Source organism: Lynx rufus, unplaced genomic scaffold (genome assembly GCF_022079265.1).
Source record: "Lynx rufus isolate CCGP_SWC_20201006 ecotype Redwood Valley unplaced genomic scaffold, mLynRuf1.p SCAF_5, whole genome shotgun sequence".
In the NCBI taxonomy this organism is placed as follows: domain Eukaryota; kingdom Metazoa; phylum Chordata; class Mammalia; order Carnivora; family Felidae; genus Lynx; species Lynx rufus.
In genome coordinates this window covers 60,784,730-60,805,696 of record NW_025814867.1, presented here as the reverse complement: position 1 = coordinate 60,805,696, position 20,967 = coordinate 60,784,730, and the positions used below count along the sequence as shown (strand labels likewise).

General features: G+C 36.9%; 1 protein-coding gene across 2 annotated transcripts in view; it reads right to left on the bottom strand.

Annotated features, from left to right (window-relative positions):
* SERPINI1 (serpin family I member 1) overlaps nucleotides 1-20,967 on the bottom strand; it is a 72,486-nt gene that overhangs the window by 49,611 nt on the left and 1,908 nt on the right. The window lies entirely within an intron of this gene.

Here is a 20,967-nt window from a genome sequence, read left to right as displayed (position 1 = left end):
CCTTCAATTTTTTCAAACGTATCTTATGGGTAGATATAGTAAGACTGAAAATATCCTATTTCTCATCATGTTTTTGGCCACTAATTTTAATATCCACTGATTAACCTTATCTGCTACAATTAACACAGTGTTTGCCAAATGGTGGTTTTTCTACTTCCATTATTGTTTGTACATTCATTCCTTAATAGGAATTCTACTGCAAGAAAGAGGTATCCCTTTTCTCTCATTTACTTATTTATCCAAATTATTTATTTGTATCAGTATGGATCCATAGGTATTTATTTTATTCCATGGGTTATACAGTCCATTACTATCAGTACTGATTTGCTTTTCAAATTGTCCTAGATGTGCTATGGCCTTTTTTGATGGTTCAACTCACACAAATCAATGCCTTGCCGAAAATCAATCTACCCCAAGAAACGCCTGTTTGGAGACGTGGCATATGAGAAAAAATTAAAATGTATAGCTGTAAAAAAATGTCTGGAGTATCAAGGACACAGTGACCCAGACACCACCAGTTCCAAAAATGAAGACAAAAGACCTATAAGGATATAAGAAGTTCAGGGTACTGAATACCCTTTACATTTATACTCTGGCTGGAGATTTACCCATCTGGCAATTGGTAAGGGTGTTTAGGGACATTTATATCCCTCGTTCATCTGAATATACAGAGGCTGGAAAGAAGTATTACTTAGGAGTGTTTGGGTGGTTCAGTCGGTTAGGCATCTGACTCAGTTTCAGCTCAGGTCACCATCTCATGGTTTCATGAGTTGAAGCCCTGCATCAGGCTCCGTGCTGACAGTGCAGAGCCTGCTTGGGATTCTCTCTCTCCTCTCTCTCTGCCCCTCACCACTCATGCGGTCTCTCTCTCCAAAATAAATAAACTTAAAAAAAATTAATTAAAAGTTCAATAGCTATATCTTATGGTGTGTGTGTGTGAGAAAGAGAGAGAGAGAGAGAGAGAGAGAGATTGATTATAACCTATTTAGACTACTCTAATGAGAACTTTTTGAAAACAGCTAAAGCCAACCTTGAGTATGATTTATATAACATAAATCGCTGTGCAACAGACAGGTGATTGTTTGTTCATAAAATCAATTACTAATTCATCACACAGACTTATACTTTGAATGTTTAATATGTTCCTAACACTGTGCAAACACCACGGATATAAGCAACAATTAAATACTGTCTTCAGTGACCTTGAGTTCAGTGGAACTGAGGTCCTTTCAAAAAGCTGAAATGTTTCAGGTGGTCATAGAAAAAGCTTTTGGCTTCATTAGTAAAATGGGAGGGCTGGTCTTTGATCTTTAAGATTCTTTTCAGCATTAAATTCATTTGATACTGTGATTCACTAACTTGATTATTTAAAAATTGCGGTTTAATGTGCCTTTCTCTCAAAATATCCTAATCAGTAATAGATGCACTTTTCTATTTAATAAATCCTTTGTAGCTGTTTAAATACTTACTGAATCTCACAGAGCTGATCCCCTATGGGTGGAAAACCTCATTTACATACAGTCCCTGACTCTATTTTTCACACACAGGCTTAGACTTGTGACATAATGAAGAGTCAGCGGAGACTCAGAATACATTATTTTTAAAGTCAGAGGCAGACAGTTAGTTGCATATTGTGGTTACTTAGTTTTCTTCTTTTGATTAATGGAAATCAAATAGCTAATCTAAATAATTATAGTGGAAGGCTAGAAATTGCTTCCATGGCTATGACTGCCATATTAATTTGGGGCATTTGCTTATCTATCTCTTCCCAAATCAGAAAGACGCCTTATCTTATGACTGATGACCAGATACACTTATTTGGATGTTTAATTTAAAAACCATTAGAGGGGCATCTGGGTGGCTCAGTTGGTTAAGCATCCGACTTTGGCTCAGGTCATTGATCTCACAGTTCATGGGTTCAAGCCCCACATCGGACTCTGTGCTGACAGCTCAGAGCCTGGAGCCTGCTTTGGATTCTGTGCCTTTCTCGCTGCCCCTCCCCTGCTCAGGCTCTGTCTCTCACTCTCATAAAAATAAATAAACATGAAAAAAAATTCGAAAAACAGCAACACCTACTTCCTTTAATAGCTAATAATAGCTGGTACTATAATCTCAGAGGTTACAGAACAGAAAAGTAAAAAAACAGATAAAGACCAAGATATTTTCTAAAAAGTCACTTATGCCATCTCGAATTCACATTTTGTATTTACAATTTCAAATATGAACAGTGATATTGGTGTGCATTGTACAAGGTTCCAGTGCTAACCACAGGCTTCTCATAGTCCCTCTCTGCCAACATCTTAAACTAAAATAACAGCTCTTTCTACAAAGCATAGCAATATCACAACGAGCGCATTTGAAGGAATCTAAGGCTGTCATCTAATTTTTTTAAAACAAGAACTTATGTTCACATGTAAATTGATTTTAAAATATTGAATCTACCAGAGTCCTTGGTTACTTGCCTACTCCAAGACACAGGTGAAGATGTGCTGTAGATAAAAAAAATCTTAACTGCCTCTAAAAGGAGTTCAGCTTAGAGACATGGTCACAATGCCACATTCTTTCTTTCAGTGTCTTAATTAGGAAGTGCTTCCAAACTACTGTCCTGAAATATACCACGGATTAGAATGTATCATTTTCCCCTTTACAGATACACTTACGACATGTGGATGTGTGTGTTGGGGTGGGGGGGAGGCTATATGTGTAATGCTCATAGTGAGAGGTATGACCTAGTAACCTGCTAGACTTGGAAGATTAAAGTAAAAGTGGACGGAGGATTAGATTTGCTGATGGAATGTATTTTGAAAATATCAGCTCAGACAACAGAATGGCTCATTGTGCAGCCTGAGGCTACAGGGAAGTTATCAAAGATGTTTGTGGACCGCAGGAAAAGAAGAAAAGAAGTAACTCAGGAAGGCCAAGTCAAGTGGTCAGTCACAGGGAAAGAAAACATGCTAGGGGGCATCTAGGAAGCACACAACTACTGGGGCCTGGGGGTGGAGGCTGGGGACAGGACAAGGTCAGTTTAACCTTGAAGTCCATGGGTGGGCATGCACACAAGCAATGAAAGACTGAGAAATCCTAAAGTGGAAGGAAATGAAAGGATTTAGCTCTTCAAATCTGGGAGCACTATAAAGCAGCAGCAGGAAAATGACAGATGCTACAGCTTGTTCCAACTAAGCCAAATCATGAGGGTATGTTCAATTAACTTTGCTTCTCTATATAGAGGATAGCTTACCAGAAGTAGTTTGACTTCTAATGGGTTAATCTGGTCAGGGACACTCCCAGTGTGTCCCAAAGATGTGTAAATTCAGTTTTGCACTGTGGATTTTCTTTGTTTTACTTTTTATTTTTTAATGTTTATTTAGTTTTGAGAGACACAGAGAGAGCATGGGTGGGGGGAGGGGCAGAGAGAGGGGGAGACACAGAATCCAAAGCAGGCTCCAGGCTCTGCGCTGTCAGCACACAGCCCAACACAGGGCTTGAACCAACAAACCGTGAAATCATGACCTGAGCCGAAGTCGGATGCACAACCAACTGAGCCACCCAGGCGTCCCTGAACTGCGGATCTTAAAGCCAGGTCATAAACCTTAATGTTATTCTATGTTGACATTTAAAATATTCCAATTTGAACAGCCTCCATATAGTAAGGAGAGAACAGATTTATGCTAGAAACTGCAACTTATGAAAATATATGCTTCACAGAAGTAGGGCACTTTGAATTGGTTAAATATTTCAATTGCATAAATAATCCAAATGCTTGTAAACATTTTACAATTACAGACCAGTAGAGGGCTTTAAGAGGCACTTCTATCTATTCCAATTGCTGAAGTTGTGTCTCCGTAGCCGGGAGTCCGGCCGGGATGTGTGGTTCGTTGGTTGATGAATTCCCACTGTCCCAATTTCTGGGATTTGTGGACATCCTGTGGTGATTCTAACCTTCATCCCTCTCTTTTGCCTGGATTTCATGCCTAATTAACTGATATAAAAATGATTGCAGAGCTCACAAATGCTTAAACCGACATAAAACAAAGGTAAATGTGGCATAACGGAGTCTCTTCCGATCACTGTCATTGAAAGTATAAATAGTTCCCTTGAAAAAGGAGCTTTAAGGTTAATACATGATTTCCGAGAGAAAGAAATCTACTCTCCTGCCCTCCTACCCTCCCTCCCTTTTTAAAAAAAGTTATGGGTTAGCAACTGTCTTTAGAATTAAATCCAAGGTAATAGACCCAGAGGCATGCTCTATCAAGCACACATTCTGGTATTTCTCTCCAACAGAAAGACAGTAGCACCACTATAAAATCATTGCCATTCCATATATATGTGGTTCCACACATATGCAGTTATACACGTGCACGCACGCGCGCACACACACACACACACTTTTGACTAACGACGTAAACAGTCTTCTGACATACAGCCCTCATTTATCAGATATTATTCCAGTGACGTTGGTTCTAGGCAGGTGTTTCTTAATCTTTGCTTCAGCACATCTGAGGAATGGAATATATTCAAGAATAGCCAGTCTGTAATAGGCAATGGAGGCGAGGAGAGTGAAGTTTAGGTAGTTTGAAAAAAGCCTCGGAGGGTATTCTAATGCACCCACCTCACTGCCCCTCATTCTCAATCTTCATGTCATGAGAAAAGAACTTTGCAAAAGAGGAAACAGTTCATTCATTGAATCAATATTTATTAATTTTTACCAAGCACTTTTCTAGGTGTTGGGGATACAATAGTGAACAAAATAGACAAAGTATCTGCTTTCAGAAACTTACAATTTAGGAGCTCAGAATAGTTGTGTAAACTCACACCAAATGAAGATGAGATCTGGGAACAACCCATGTCGTATACCGTATTTCCAGAGGACTCTCCTATCACAACCTCGTCTGAACAATCTGGTTTTCTTCAAGCACAAACATCCAAAATAGACCGTTTTTCACTTTAAGCAGGTAGCATCTACTACGTTCTGGGCCCTCACAATGGTAAGCAGAGCAGACAAGGGCCCTGTGTCACGGAGTTTACACCAAACAAGTATATGTGCAAATATCTAATTGCAAACTGTCTTAAGTGCAATGAATAAAACATAATGTGCTATATGAAAGATTCATGGGGCCCACTTCATATTGGAGAGGGAATCAGGGGAGGCCTCTCTGGGCAAGGATCACTTAGGCTGAGGACTGAAGGATAAGTAAGAGTTAAAGAGAGAAGCAGTATTACAGACAGAGGGAAAATATGAAAGCCTGACGGCAGGAAAGAGCTTTGTGACTGTGAAGAATTAAAAGATATCGTGAACAAAAGGGAAAGAGGGGGCCGGCCTTAGTAGGCAGGGGCCAGATCATATAGGGCCCTGTTGGCAGCAAGGAAGCTGTATTTTCTCCTCAATGTAGAACCATTTAAGAAGCTAATATTTACAGAATGGATTATAGGGAGCACAGAGTAGAAGCCTAAGGACAAATTGAGTGGCTATTACAACAATGAATAGGTGAATCTGGGTGAAAGGAGATAGTAGCTGCATTGATGTAGGTAGAAAAGGAGCAGACAGATTCTGGATATTCTTATTAAGAGGGAGACTGGATAGGACATAGGTAACAGAAAGGAAGAATGACTACCAGGTTCTCCTAGACCAACTGGGTGGGTGAAGGTGCCCTTCTCCAGATGGAGAAGTTTGGATCAAAAACAGAGAGGGGTAAGAGAAGGTCATCAGGAATTTTGCTTTGGATAGATAAATCTGAAATACCCTCATGACATCCACTTTGGGAGTTAAGGAAGCTGTTAAATAAATAAGGTTAGAGTTCAGAGTACAGGTCAGGGACAGAGATATATTTGGGAATTGTCAGCATAGTTAAGACTGTCAAAATGGATGAGATTTCCTGAGGAGTGTGGGGGAGATGGCCTATGGCCAAGCTCTAGGAAAGTCTAATACATGTAAGGCGTGGGAGGATAAAGGGAGAAAATGATCATCCATGTGGGCCTGGCAGAAAAAAAGGGACACAAGGCATGTTTATTACTCACCTAGAAACAAAATTATATTTCAGTTTCTGTTGAAAAACACTTTCCCAGTTTGGAACAATACTATGTAGGTAGGCTGGCAGAGCCGCTGAATTCATTTGAATCATGTGAAGTGCCTCTGTCTCTCTCTGTCTCTCTCTCTGTCTCTCTCTCTCTCTCTCTCTTTTTTTTTCTGGTAGGTCAAAAAGAGTCAAATCTTGGCAATTTCATGAAGTTCAGCCTAGTACAAACACAATTTAGAACAAAATTTAAATCATGGGACAGTATACGGTACTAAAATGTTGCCCTTTCACATATGAAAAGTAATCTTTTGTTAACATTAGAGGCTCCTCTATTACCTTATATATGCTAAAGGTATTAAAACAAATCACACACACTAATGCTACATACCCTTTACCAATTAGTTCTACCCTGACAATCAAGCTGACAGCCCGAAAATACCATTGACAACCTATCACCATATTCTGACTGTTGATAACCCCAGTAATACCATTTCCTGGTAAGCACATTCAGCAGGAAAAGCACTTGCAATTTCACACATCTCCAATTTTCTGTCTGGCTTAAGCAAAATCTCTTCACTGAGTTGTCAAGACATGTGCCCTTCTCACAACGATGCTTTTTTTTTTTTTTTTTTTAGTTTTATATTTTTCCTCCCATTTGTATCACTGAGACAGCTTACGTCATTGAATTCTTTTTAATTTGTCTATACATACAAATTAAATAGTCAACAATTAAACAGTTTATTAAAAGTAAACAGGCTCTGAGTAGGGCATAAGGGCCTAACAAATAAAGTGACTTTCAGAGCAACAAATTTGGCTGAGTTGTGAAGCTTACTTCCTGGGTTCTAAGGTTTGCTGTTTTGGTAGGAATTCTGGATCCATTTGATAAATGAGATCTTCCTGTTAAAGGTTTTCATTTACAAGTTATTCTAAAGGGGAAAAAGAAGAAAACGTTTCTTAAAATATCAGCTGGTGTACTATTAAACAATACATACAGTGAAATAAACTTGTGGTTTTAAGCTGTCAGCCTTACAATCAAGTGCTTGTCTTCACTTGTATCAAGACAGCAATTACTCTGGTTTGTCAAATATGGTTACTGATTCTCAGCGATGGATTATTCATGCTAGTTAGCTAGCTGAACGTTATGTTTCTATGAGGGTAAAATACGTAATTATTATGTTTTGTGGCACTTAAGAATCAGATAGCAAACCAAAAACTAAAATTTTCCAATTAGGGTGACATAAAATGAAGGTGATATGAGCATAAACTAGAGCAACAACAAAAATTTCAAGACCGAAAAGAGAGGAAATGAGACAGTATTTTAAAGTTGACTTCTTCACTCTAAAAGCTAAAGGAAATTTTTACATAGTGATGTATCAACGTCTCAGTAAGCCATTACTTATAATATGAACCAAACTGAACGCAGATGAATAAATACAATCCCTTTAAGACAAACAGATTTAAATGCTTCCGTAGATTCCTAATTGTTACTATTTCTTTTAAAAATTTTTTTTTAATGTTTATTTATTTCTGAGGCAGAGAGAGACAGAGCATGAGTAGGGGAGGGGCAGAGAGACAGGGAGACACAGAATCCGAAGCAGGCTCCAGGCTCCCAGCTCCAAGCTGTCAGCACAGAGCCCGACACGGGGCTCGAACCCACAGCGAGATCACGACTGGAGCCAAAGTCGGTCGCTCAACTGACTAAGCCACCCAGGCGCCCCAATTGTTACTCTTTCTTTTAGGTTTCTAAACTCATATTTTAACGTGGTAAAAAAACATATTAAGAATTTTCCGTTGTAACCTTTTTTAAGTATATACAATTATTACTTTTTGAACTACAATTATTCTCTTATTGCTCGGACTCACAACCTTCACAGTCACTCTTCCTTAACCTCATTTCCCTAACCTTCACCATTTCCCTAACCTCATGCCAGGGTCACAAATTGAAATGTCTACAGAGGCCAGGGCACAATGTAAAGGACCCCAAGTAGCTCCACAGAAGACAAAAGAGATGGTGGGGATTGTGGAAAACTGGTATTCAAATACAGTAAACAGACACACACACAACTTACCTGTGGGCTGACCTCTGACTTGTTTCATCAACTCTGCACCTTAGCTAACACAGGGACAAAAACTGTTGATGGTGTACCCCAAATTTTCCCTGAAAATTTGATGTAGATCATCATTACTGCCACTCTGAGCCAGCATATTGCCTCCGCCTCTGCCTCTTCCCAAGTCCATTTTTCTTCTTTCCTTATTCTTCACTTTGTATGTTTATTTACTTGTTTCCCTTGAATCCACATTTGATACCAAGGCCATATTTTCTTTTCCAGATTGTTTTATGTAATTTAATTCTACACAATCAATACAAATAAGCTCATGGCTGTTAAATGTTCAGGGCGGATTACACCTTTGGCAATATAAATTACCCTTTTTCACCAGATTAAAGCCTTTGCCTTGAATTTGGTCTTGTTTTAAAAATATGGCCACCCTATATTTTTAAACTAATTTTTGTTTATTATTGCTTTACCATATTTTTACTTTAAACTGGTATCATTTTGTTTAGCTTTGTCTTTTTAAAAAACTAAATGGTTTGATTTTGTTTTTCACCCAGCATGGTAATTTCTACCTTTCAACAAAAGTCTAAATCCATTGGTAATTGTAATATATTTGTTTAACATTTTGTCATGCTTATCTTTTTTTTTTTTTTGCATTGATCACATTTCTTTCCTATGTTCTGAAATATATATTTTCTAGGAGTGTGAAGAATAAAACATTTACTGAATCCATGATTTATACAGTAAAGCATTTAATATGCTTTCTTATACAGCTTCCTCTGTGTTTTTGATTTGAGTATTTGATGCAGAATATTATTAACTTTTTTCTACCATAGGCAGAATCTTATAAAAATTTTAACATCTGGTCTTAAGACAATAGCAGCAACTATATACATGTCATTTATTCCATGATTTCATAGTCCTGGTCTTGAACTCTTGATTCTCATTATGTTGCAAGGAAATATGCACTTTTTTGTTGTTGGAGGTGATGGTGGTGGTGGTATAATTCTGTAGAAGTCTATTACCTTCCATTACTAAGTGTTGCAGAAAAGTCTGATGATAAGCTGATTTCCACTCCCTTCATTTTTGTTTGTTGTTCCTTAGGTTCCCTCTGCCCTTCATTTTAAAATAAAAACAAGCAACTTGAACAAAGTGTGGCCAGATCGTGGTCTCTGTTCATTAATTTCACCTGGTGTTCTGAGACAAAATTATATAAAATGAGGAGGATATTTCCTTCGATTTCATCTGCTAGTCTGGATTCCTTACAGTTCAATCTTCTGTAACTCTTCCCTTTTTTTTTTTTTCGATTTTATAATACATAGTTCACCTTTGAACAATGCGAGAGTTAGGGGCTCTGACCTTGGTGCAGTTGAAAATCTGTGTATAACTTTTGACTCCTCCAAAACTTACCTACTAATAGTCCACTGTTGACTGAAAGCCTTACTGATAAAGCCTTGCTGCTTTTTTGCAGCACTTCATAATTAATAATGGAAGGTAACAGATGAATGTATACAGAATTGTATATGTTCATGACTCAAAACTGGTTATCCAGCTAAGGTACGATTCAGTGTGCAGAAGAAAAAGCAATCTTCTCAGTCATACGTACCACCACCACCATCACCTCCAACAACAAAAAAGTGCATATTTCCTTGCAACATAATGAGAATCAAGAGTTCAAGACCAGGACTATGAAATCATGGAATAAATGACATGTATATAGTTGCTGCTATTGTCTTAAAACCAGATGTTAAAATTTTTATAAGATTCTGCCTATGGTAGAAAAAAGTTAATAATATTCTGCATCAAATACTCAAATCAAAAACACAGAGGGAAGGTCAATTAATACATACTGTGTGTGTGTGTGTGTGTGTGTGTGTATCATACTATATTCTTTCCATAAAGTAAGCTAGAGAAACTATTAAGAAAATCATAAGGAAAATAGATTTATGGTACAATACCAAAAAATTGGCACATAAGTACACCTATGCAGTTCAAACCTGTGTTGTTCAAGGCTCAACTGTATTCACTTACACTTTTATATGTACACTTTTAAAGTATACAATTTAGTGGTTTTTAATGTACTCATTAAGCTGTACCATCACCACTATTTAATTTTAGAACATTTCATTATCCCAGGAAGAAACCCCATAACCATTAGAAGTCACTCTACATTTCCCATGTCTCTTGGCATTAACCTATTCTCTGTCTTTATCGATTTGCCTATTCTGAATGTTTTATACAAAACATACCTTGTTGTGTCTTCCTTTTTCTGTATAGCCTACTGTTTTTAAGAGACATTCATGTTGTAGCATTTGTTATTCAATCCGTTTTATGGTCAAATAATATTCTACGTATGGCTATACATTTTGTTTATCCATTCATTGAGGGACAGTGGGCTGTTTCTGCTTTTTGACATTTTTTTTTTCTAAAGTAGGCTCCACACCCAATGTGGGGCTTGAACTCATGACCCTGAGATAAAGAGTCCCCATGCTCTATTAAGCCAGCCAGCTGCCCCTGCTTTCTGACTATTAATAACGCTGCTATGAACATTTGTGTACAAGTTTTTGTGTGGATTTTTTTTTTGTTCAATTTTATTAGGCATATGCCTAGAGTAGAATTACTAGGTCATAGGCTAGCTATATGGTTAACATTTTGAGTACTAGCCAAATTGTTTTCCAATGTGGCTGCACTATTTTATAATGCCAACATTATAAAGGTACAATTTTCTCCACATCCTAATACTTGTTATTGTCTTTTTTATTTTAGCTGTCTAATGGATGTGAAGTAATATCTCATTGTGGTTTTGATTTGCCTTTTTCTAGTGACCACTATTCTGTATCTTCCTGTGCTTATTAGGCATTTGTGTATCTTGTTTGGAGAAAGAAATTTCTACTCAATTCCTTTGCTTATTTTAATTGGGTTGTCTTTTATTTTTGAATTATAAAAAAGTGCTTTATGCCCTTTGGCTAGAAGTCTCTTCCCAAGTATTTGATTTGCAAATATTTAATCCCCTTCTATGATTTGTGTTCTCATTTTCTTGACTGTGTCCTTTGAAACACAAAAGTTTTTTTTTTTTAACTTTTTTTTTGAAACACAAAAGTTTTAAATTTGATGAAGTCTATATTTTCTTTTGTCACTTGTACTTTTGGTGTCATATCTAAGAAAACTAATACAAGGTGGTGACAATCTACTTCTATATTTTCTTGTAAGCATTTTATAATTTTAGCTCATTTGTTTAGGTCTGTGATCCATTTTGTGTCACATATTTTGTATATGGTGTGAGGTAGGGTCCAATTTCATTCTTTTGCATATGGATGTCCACTTGTTTCAGTATCATTTGTTGAAGACTGTCCTTACTCTTATCAAAAATCAATTGGCCATACATGTCAGGTTTGTTTCTGAACTCTCAATGCTACTCCACTAATAAATGTATGTTTAGGTACACTGCATTTTCACATAAGTTTTTTTTTTTTTTTCAACGTTTATTTATTTTTTTTGGGACAGAGAGAGACAGAGCATGAACGGGGGAGGGGCAGAGAGAGAGGGAGACACAGAATCGGAAACAGGCTCCAGGCTCTGAGCCATCAGCCCAGAGCCTGACGCGGGGCTCGAACTCACGGACCGCGAGATCGTGACCTGGCTGAAGTCGGACGCTTAATGGACTGCGCCACCCAGGCGCCCCTTCACATAAGTTTTAAGATCACCTTGTCAATTTTTCCAAGAAGATCTATTTTGATGCACTGGATTGGCAGATACATTTAGGAAATAAGCACCATCTTAACAATGTTTCAATCCATAAACATGAGATATCTTTCAATTTATTTAGGTCTTCTTTACTCTCTTTTAGTGATTTTTTTACATCGTTTTATGTTCTTGGTGTACAAGTCTTGTACTTCCTAAGTATTAGATTTTTTTGATGCTATTTTAATTGTATTATTTTTCTTAATTTTGTTTTTGGATGTTCATTGCTAGTATATAAACATACAATTGATATCTTTATCTTGGTCTTATATCATGCAACCTTGCTGAACTTATTTAGTTCTAATAGTTGTGTGTGTGTGTGTGTGTGTGTGTGTGTGTATTTCTTTGGGTTGTCTATATACAAGATCATTTCATCTGTGAATAGATAGATTTACTTCTTCCTTTCCAATCTGGAGGTTTTTTATTTTTCTCTTTCTTTGCCTGACTACCCTGGCTAGAACCTCTACACAATGTTGAATAGAAGGTGAGGGCAAACATCCTTATTATTCCTGATCTTGAAGTAATATTGAGTCTTTCGCCATTAAGAATGATGTTAGCTGTTGGGTTTTTGTATGTCTCTTACCAGGTTAGGAGATTCTTTTATTTTTTTACATTTATTTATTTTTGAGAGACAGAGACAGAGCACAAGTGGGGAAGGGGCAGAGAAAGGAGACACAGAACCTGAAGCAGGCTCCAGGCTCCAAGCCCTCAGCACAGAGCCTGATGTGGGGCTTGAACTCACAAACCGTGAGATCATGACTTGAGCCGAAGTCAGACGCCTAACCGACTGAGCCACCCAGGCACCCCAGGAGATTCTTTTCTATTCCTCGTTTGTTGAATGTTTTCAACATGAAAATGTGTTGGATTTTGTGAAATGTTTTTCTGTGTCTATTGGGATGATCATGTGCCTTTTATTCTATTGATATGGTGTATTATACTGGTTGATTTTCATGTTAAACTAACCTAGAATGAATTCCTAGAATAAATCCCACTTGATCATGGTGTATAATTTTTATTTGTTGCCAGATTTGATTTGCTAGTATTTTGTTGGGGGGATTTCTGAGTATATATTCACATTCTCTATTTATTCTTCTGCTTTGGTAGTTTGTCTTCTGGTAGCAATTTGCCCATTTCATCTAACTGTACCATATGATTGTTCATAGTATTCCTTAATAATCTTTTATTTCTATAAGATTGGTAGTGATGTCTCTTCTGTAGTATATTCCCTTTTAAATCTCATTTTCTTCTAAATTTCAATTAAGTATCTTAATTTCTTTCTTAATTGACTGGCATGGCTTCCTACAATATCCAATATGCTGTTCAGTCTTAATTGTATTTTAAAGTCTGGGCTTTACTTTTCCGTACATCAAGGTTGTTTCAGTTCTATATCAATCTTATTATCCCTATACAATATTTTGTGCAACACTTGAAAATTTGTTTACAATTAGATGACATCCTTCCCAGTTTCCTGAACATTTATTTTAGCATTAAGGAGTAGAGTTTAAAGTTCCTATTTGAATTACAAGTTATTGTTCACTTAATAAATCATAACAATATAAATCTAACATTTAATAAAATAACATTTATGAGCATGCCAGGTATTCTGCGATGCACTTTGTGTGAAATCTCATTATAGCAACATAAACAGCACTTGAGTCAAGTTACAGATTACAAAACCAAATTTGAACTCAGTTTTGACTGCAGAGTCCACTTTTTTTTTTTTTTTTAATTTTAGAAACAGCAGGGGAGAAAGGCAGAGGGAGAGAGAGAATCTTAAGCAGGCTTTACACTTAGTGTGGAGCCAGATGTGTGGCTCGATCCCACAATCCTGGGACCATGACCTGAGCTGAAATCAGGAGTCACTCAGACTAAGCTACCCAGGTGCCCCTGCAGAGCCCACATTCTTAACCAGTGGTTGACAGACTTTTTTTTTTTTTTTTTTTAAAGGGCCTGATAGGATATAGTTTAGGCTTTGGGCCATATGGTCTTTATCACAATGACTCAACTCTGCTGGTGTAGCAAGAAAGCAATCTTCATAATATGTAAATGATGGGCATAACTGTGTTTCATTTACCAAAATTTCATTTACCAAAAAGGTAGTGTGCCTATAGGCTGTAGTGTGCCACTCTGTGCTCTTAACCAACACACCACACTACCCTACGTCTTTCTCAAAGCCTTCCTTGACCGCCACATTAGCTCAATTTCCTCTTCTTCTGGACTTCTACCATAGTAGCTGTTGTAGTACCAGTCCTAAGTCCCATATCTTTGTTTTTATGTAAATGTGTCTCACGTCTTCTTTTGTTAACTTTATTGACAAAAGATCATGCCAAGGAAAAAGTGACTTTATACATTTTGTTGTATCTCTGTGAGGCACCAACCCCATGCTACAGATTGTGAAAGTAGCTTAGAAATTTACATATGACTGTATCTGAAGAGTTTTTTTTTTTAATGTTTATTTATTTATTTTGAGAGAAAGAGTGAGCACGAGCGGTGGGGAAGGGCAGAGAGAAAGGGAGGGAGAATCCCAAGTTGGTTCCGCCTCAGAGCAGAGCCTGATGTGCAGGGCTCAATCCCACGAACCGAACCGTGAGATCATGACCTGAGCCAAAATCAAGAATCAGATGCTTAACCGACACAGCCACCAGGTGCCCCGATGTGGAGAATTTTGACACAATAAAGCCACTCACCTGAAATCAAATGACAGAAATGTAAAAATTGAAAAATAAAGATATTGATAGAGAAATTCAGACAACTGCTATATAAGACTCTACAGTCAACATCTTTCCTTATGAGTTTTTTTAATGTAGAAAAACTATATATTTGTTTCCATTTTCTCAGTTTCAGTTCTTTCCTCAGACTTTCCTAACCTCAAGGAATCACAGTTTATGAAAACCATAAATCAAAGATGTGTCACTGTAAGAATTAGTCAAAATTTAGATAATAATTACTGTATGGATGTTGATGATATGTTTCACATTTTAGCAATGAGTAATAACATCATTTCCAGGATTAAAATCTTTTTTTTTTTAATGTTTATTTTTTTGAGAAAGAGAGAGAGAGTGTGTGCAAGCCCAGGAGGGGCAGAGAGAGAGGGAGACACAGAATCTGAAACAGGCTGCAGGCTCTGAGCTGTCAGCACAGAGCCTGATGCGGGCCTCAAACTTGGGAATGGCAAGATCATGACCTAGGCCATAGCTGAACGCTTAACCAACTGAGCCACCCAGACGCCTCCAGGATTAAAATCTTTTAGAGTGAGTTCCTCTCTATGAAACTGGCTTATTTTACTTTTTCAGGCAGCTAAACAAATCTTAAAAAAGAATCTAATATTTAATTGTTCTTTCATTTGTATTATATCTATATTCTCAAATACAGTCTATATGGAGGTTCATTGTTACCTTGAAATTTAAAGTAGATTTATAAGAGAATCATCCTTTCAGGTGTTATTACATCTGTGATAAAAAGTATAGGACAAGTATTAAGTGTTGTATGGGCCAGATGACCTTTTAACCAGAGATACCATCAGTCTGTGAGGAATGCCTTGGCCCAGAGACTTGAAGTTTGGTAGCTACAGAAATGAAAACGTGGTATAAGATGGTTAGCTTTTTCTAACCCAGGTGAAACAACAAATAAACAGTCGGCAGAGTTAGAATGAGAAGAAATACAATTTAAAGTTAACATGGTCTTAATTATGAGGCTACAGCTGAAACTATTGACTCATTACCCCCAAATTATTCTCAAGCTACTGTTTCCCTGCTTTATCCACCGCAAAGGCCAAAAGTCCTTGATACCTAAGCTTCTCTTAAAGCTAGAGGCATCCAGGGGCGCCTGGGTGGCTCGGTCGGTTAAGCATCTGACTTTGGCTCAGGTCATGATTTCACGGTCTGTGAGATGGAGCCCCACGTCGGGCTCTGTGCTGACAGCTCAGAGCCTGGAGCCCGCTTCGGATTCTGTGTCTCCCTCTCTCTGCCCCTCCCCTGTTCATGGTCTGTCTCTCTCTGTCTCAAAAATAAATAAACTTTAAAAAAAAAAGCTAGAGGCATCCACATGCCATATGCCAGTAGGTCCACATTGGACATTTGCAGGAACAGGTTGTTGGGAAAGCTTTTATTTCCTGACTAAAAGAGAAACACTCAATAGGTACAGCCATTCCTTATTCTTCCTGCCTTGAAGTAGAAGATGACATCTGGATCAGGAGGAACACCCTACGTGCAGCAAGTACGAGAAAAAGCATGAGCACAAAACTTTGACGACACTGAGTTTCTAAACAAAAAAGTGAACAACTACTTCCAGACCTCTTGTTCTAGAATAATAAATCCCTATTGTTTTATATTAATTGTACATAAAACTTGAAGCTGAAAGCATTTCTAGTCGATACGTACTGTAAAACTATTTTTTAAATTGTCAATTACTTTTGGGCCATATGAGTAAGAATTTGCTTTTTAATAATCTTGAAAATAAGATTTCTTTCTCCTTCAAAATACTTAACTTTATATTAGTAATTATTAACTAAATCTGTTCTTATAATTAAAAAACAAATAATTATGATTAGGCTTTTATAATTTTGGATTATTGGCATTTTATTTTATTATTTAATGTTTATTTTTGAGACAGAGAGAGAGAGACAGAGCATGAGTGGGGGAGGGGCAGAGAGAGAGGAGACACAGAATCCAAAGCAGGCTCCAAGGCTCTGAGCTGTCAGCACAGAGCCCTATGTGGGGCTCGAACCCACAAACCGCGAGATCATGACTTGAGCTGAAGTCGGACGCTTGACCAACTGAGCCACCCAGGCTCTCCAGCATTTTATTTTTAATACAATTTGTAAAAAGTTCCCTGACTTAGCAAAAACAAAAATTATACCATTGTTATGTGGCTGTCAGGATACTGGTATTATTAAAAGTTTATCCAGTATTAGATGTCAAGTGACTTATAAAATACAGTTTAACTTAGTTTGACCATAGAACAAGTGATTTGATATCTGTAAGCAATTTAAGATGCTTTGTACAGGTTTAACTGGAAGGCTGACTGTATCTTAAAAAACACTGATTGCTTCAATGATTTTTGATGGCTTTTTGAAGTACCCAACAATTAAAATTATACATTATAATAAAGTGTTTACAGCGCACTATTAAAAGATGGAAAAAGTAAAGTTAACTAACACTTCAAGTTACATACGGTTAAAGACCTCAAATAAAACTAGTTAGTTTTTCTTTTTTTTTTCAATATATGAAATTTATTGTCAAATTGGTTTCCATACTAGTTAGTTTCTCAAAGCAAATTTAAGTTATCAAGAAAATGACAGAAGCAATCCAATGTGGGTAACATATCAAAAGTATTCCAGTGAACTGTTGTGGGCCCACTCAAAAGAAGCCAAGACGGTGGGAGGGAAATGGACTTCAAGTTGTTAGGTACTCACTGAATTGCTAGATTGTGCCATAGAAATCACTTTGTGACCCTTCAGTTACTGTTATTGAGAACTCTGGTGTGAGATTTATCGGGGAAAAACAGTACACTTAGGAAAATGAGATTATTAAATCAAAGTAAATTCTAACTGCCTTCCTTCCCACACTAAATTAGAAGCTGGGAGGAGCTCAGAAGGCTCCTTTCCTAGGCTGAACCAGAAGGGGGTCTTGAAGCAGTGGCTGGAGTTGGAGGTACCATGTACATTTCAGTAGCTATGATGTACAGAAGGCTAGCATAGAGCCCTGTGAATGCCAAATTCAACCCTTCCCCTTGCTGGCTCAAAATGACAAATATCTATATAATTTAGGTTTAATAAGCCTGAATAAGGCCTCCCAATGCAACCATTTCACTAAAAATTGAACATTCAAGACCAGTTAAATTTGTTACGACAAAGCTTCATGTAACATTTATCTGTTTTTCTCTAAGTCTCTGTTTTTATGTATCAAGAAGAAAAGCCATAGACGGTGTGTGTATGAATGTGTGGGGAATGTTACTTAAAAGTACATCTTTAAGTCAGCAAAATTTTAGAGGCAAAGAGAGACAATGCCAAAAGGCATCCAATTAATAAATTTATATCTGAAGTACACGCCTATGCAATGTTGCAATTAATAGCAATGTTTGCTCTGTTCATTCACAATGTCACAATAGACATCAGTATTTATATTTAACTCTATATAAGCAACAGTTGTGGGCAAAGGGCTGCATTTGGTGCTAAAAGAGAGGTCCAAGAAACAATCCCTTTTTTAGTTGTATTTGTTTGTGAAAAATGTAAAATTATGTTTCTCTATAGGTAATCAAACATTTAAATAAATTGTTACCAAGGATAGACTTTACATAAGGCTCTTAAATAGAAAGGTAAATGAAACAGTTCTGAAGTTACTCAGCATCTGGTGAGGAAGTCAGTTACGAACTCAGCTAATTCTACACAAGGCACAATGTTAAGCATGAAGAGTCATGCCAAAGGAACATGAAGAAGGAAGGTTAATCATCAGTTCTAAGCAATTTGTATCTATTTGCATGCTAGCAAAGCTATGTTAAAAAGCAAATAAAAGGCAGTTAAATATGTTACTATTAAATTTACTACTAAAGAACTATTGACAACTAACTCAAATTCTCCAGGTTTTGGAGTAATAGAAGAAAAATCACATTTGAATTCTTCATTCTTACATTAATCAGATTAATCTGTTTCTGGAAGCTTAAATGCAAAAGACAACAAATGCCCAATTCCACATGTACTTAAACACAGTCTGACTTCCTTTCTTCTTGCTCCTTTTCTTGTTTTTTAACAAATGATTATAAAAATGGAAGAATAAATTCAGGTTTTATGGAATGAAATGTGTGTTTCATGGGTAAGCTTCAGCAAAGGTATTTTACTTAGGTCAAATTGCGTTGATCCATAGACTGACCTGGCTGGAAATGCAAACTTGGTTGTCACCAGTGGGAGAGCCCTTTCCCCTCATCCACATTCCCTATCTCTGGGATGAATTTAGAAATGGTACCACACAAAGTTGTACATCAGTCTTTGCAGCCCACACTGTCTGAATGAAATTGGGCTCAATGGACACTTCTGCAAAGGCCAACCAGCACAAAGACATTCTTAGAAAGGCTAATGTATAGTAATTATTCTGCGAGGTCAACTTAACCCTTGTCTATCAAAATGCAAAATGTCTCACTGTGTACATTAAAAAGTCTTAGCCAGTAGTTCTAATTCAGTAAGCGATTATAGGGCCACTACTTTATGCTGAGCATGACACAAGATGCTCAGAATGAGCAGGAGATAGAAAAGAAGTATGTGGTCTCTAGAAGCTAATAACCTACTTGGTTCAAACACACTTACCAAAATTTAAGGACTAAATTTTGAAGACGTTAGATTGAAAACAAAACAAAAACAAATTGTTACCATTGTATAATTAATCCTGATCCCCCAAAGCAGTAATTAACCTTTGAAGTTTGATGGAAGAAGGGGGAGGGGGATGCTCTTGCTCATCTTTAGTATCTGGTTCAAGTATCTCTGTTACTAAGGGGGAAAACACCTTTTGGGTTTTTACTTCTTTTTAATATTATGTCCAAATAATTCATTCACTTCAAAGTGAATATATACATAGTGGATCTTTTTTTGCTCTGCGTTAATAACCCACGATCACTCAATATCTAATGAATTATTGCCAGTCTGACTCCAGTTTAAAATGCAATATAGGAAACAAGGCTCTGTATCTCAGGGGTTAGAGCACTGGTCTTGTAAAATGCAATATAGGAAAGTATTGTCTCCCACAATGGGTATAGGCTTCCAGCAATGATTGGGGGGGAGAAAAGGCCATTAAATCACTTCTAGGCATTTAACAATACAGATCAAATCTCTTTTCTCTCTTGCTAAGGGCAGTTTCTCAAGCTGTTTATCAAACAGCATTTTTCATATCTACCTCCTTCTATAAATCAGCCTCCCAACACACCAAAACCATTTGATCTTGAACCTTTAAGTCTCGCTCTTTTGTGCTGCATGCATCAGTGAATCCTCCTGTTAGAGAAATCTATGCTACTCAATTATTTTCACTCAATAAACTTAGAGTCAGAATCCTGTATTTAAAAAAAGTTCAAAATATATTGCAATTCGAAATTAACCAAGTCTTTTGGCTAAAAAAAACAGTGATTTCCAGAGCACTATCCATTCCAGAGAGACATTCTGCACTCTGTTGGTTTTTCTTTCTCATCATATGCTCACTAATAGCCATATACAAATAGTAAAAATCAAGAGCAGAACAAATAATATGCTTTTTACCTAGGTAGTACTTTACATAAAATTATAAACTGTGACATGAACAATCATCTCAACACCAGTAACATACAGTCAAGAAGACTTCATATTATATGAGATTTAATGTGAACACCAATTTAAAATCTCTTGACACAAGTTCAAGGTAACAAATACCTAAGTACTATATATTGCTAACGATTTCTCCCTTATAAAAACATGGTCTTACTCCCAAATGATACAGGAACCCAATCTCTTTCACTGACATAATAAAAAGGATCCAAATCTTGGAAGCAGGAGAAAAATCCAGTACTTTAATACTACAAACTCAGCCATTCCTAATGAGACTCTATCCTTTATGATACCTCACAGCAGAAGACCTAGAAATAGTTGGGATTCAGAGTACATCTGAATTCCAACTGTTTCGATATTTTTTTTTCTATCCCATTTACTTGACTATTAACTGATTCCCAACCAAACTCTTTCAAAAGATCTTTTAATATAGGCTTTGAAAGAACTTCATTGCCAATATTACTATTAATTGTTATTATTACATGGAGTAAATATATCAGTGACAGCGGGTGTTCAGTTTCACAAAATCAATTAGTAGCAGAGACTAAGATTCTAAGACTAATTCAGAACAATCCACAGAATGACAAATAACAAGGGTAAAAACAATCTTTTCAAAGCCTCACTATATTCTAGTACTCATTTTTTTCTCCTAAAATCAGTTACGTAGTGTCTTTTCAGCTACGTGGATTAATAAACTCGCCTGTGATATATAGCAAAGATAAACTCAGATCCTTACCACGACTGCTAAGTTTAGTGGCTACTGTTGCTTTTTCTTTTTTCTAAGCTCTTTGCTGCTTCTAATACCTGATTTGCTTGGAGACAATCTAAAAGCGGCTGTTTTTCTAAGATCTGTCCGTGTATATATTTCTCTGGTGTA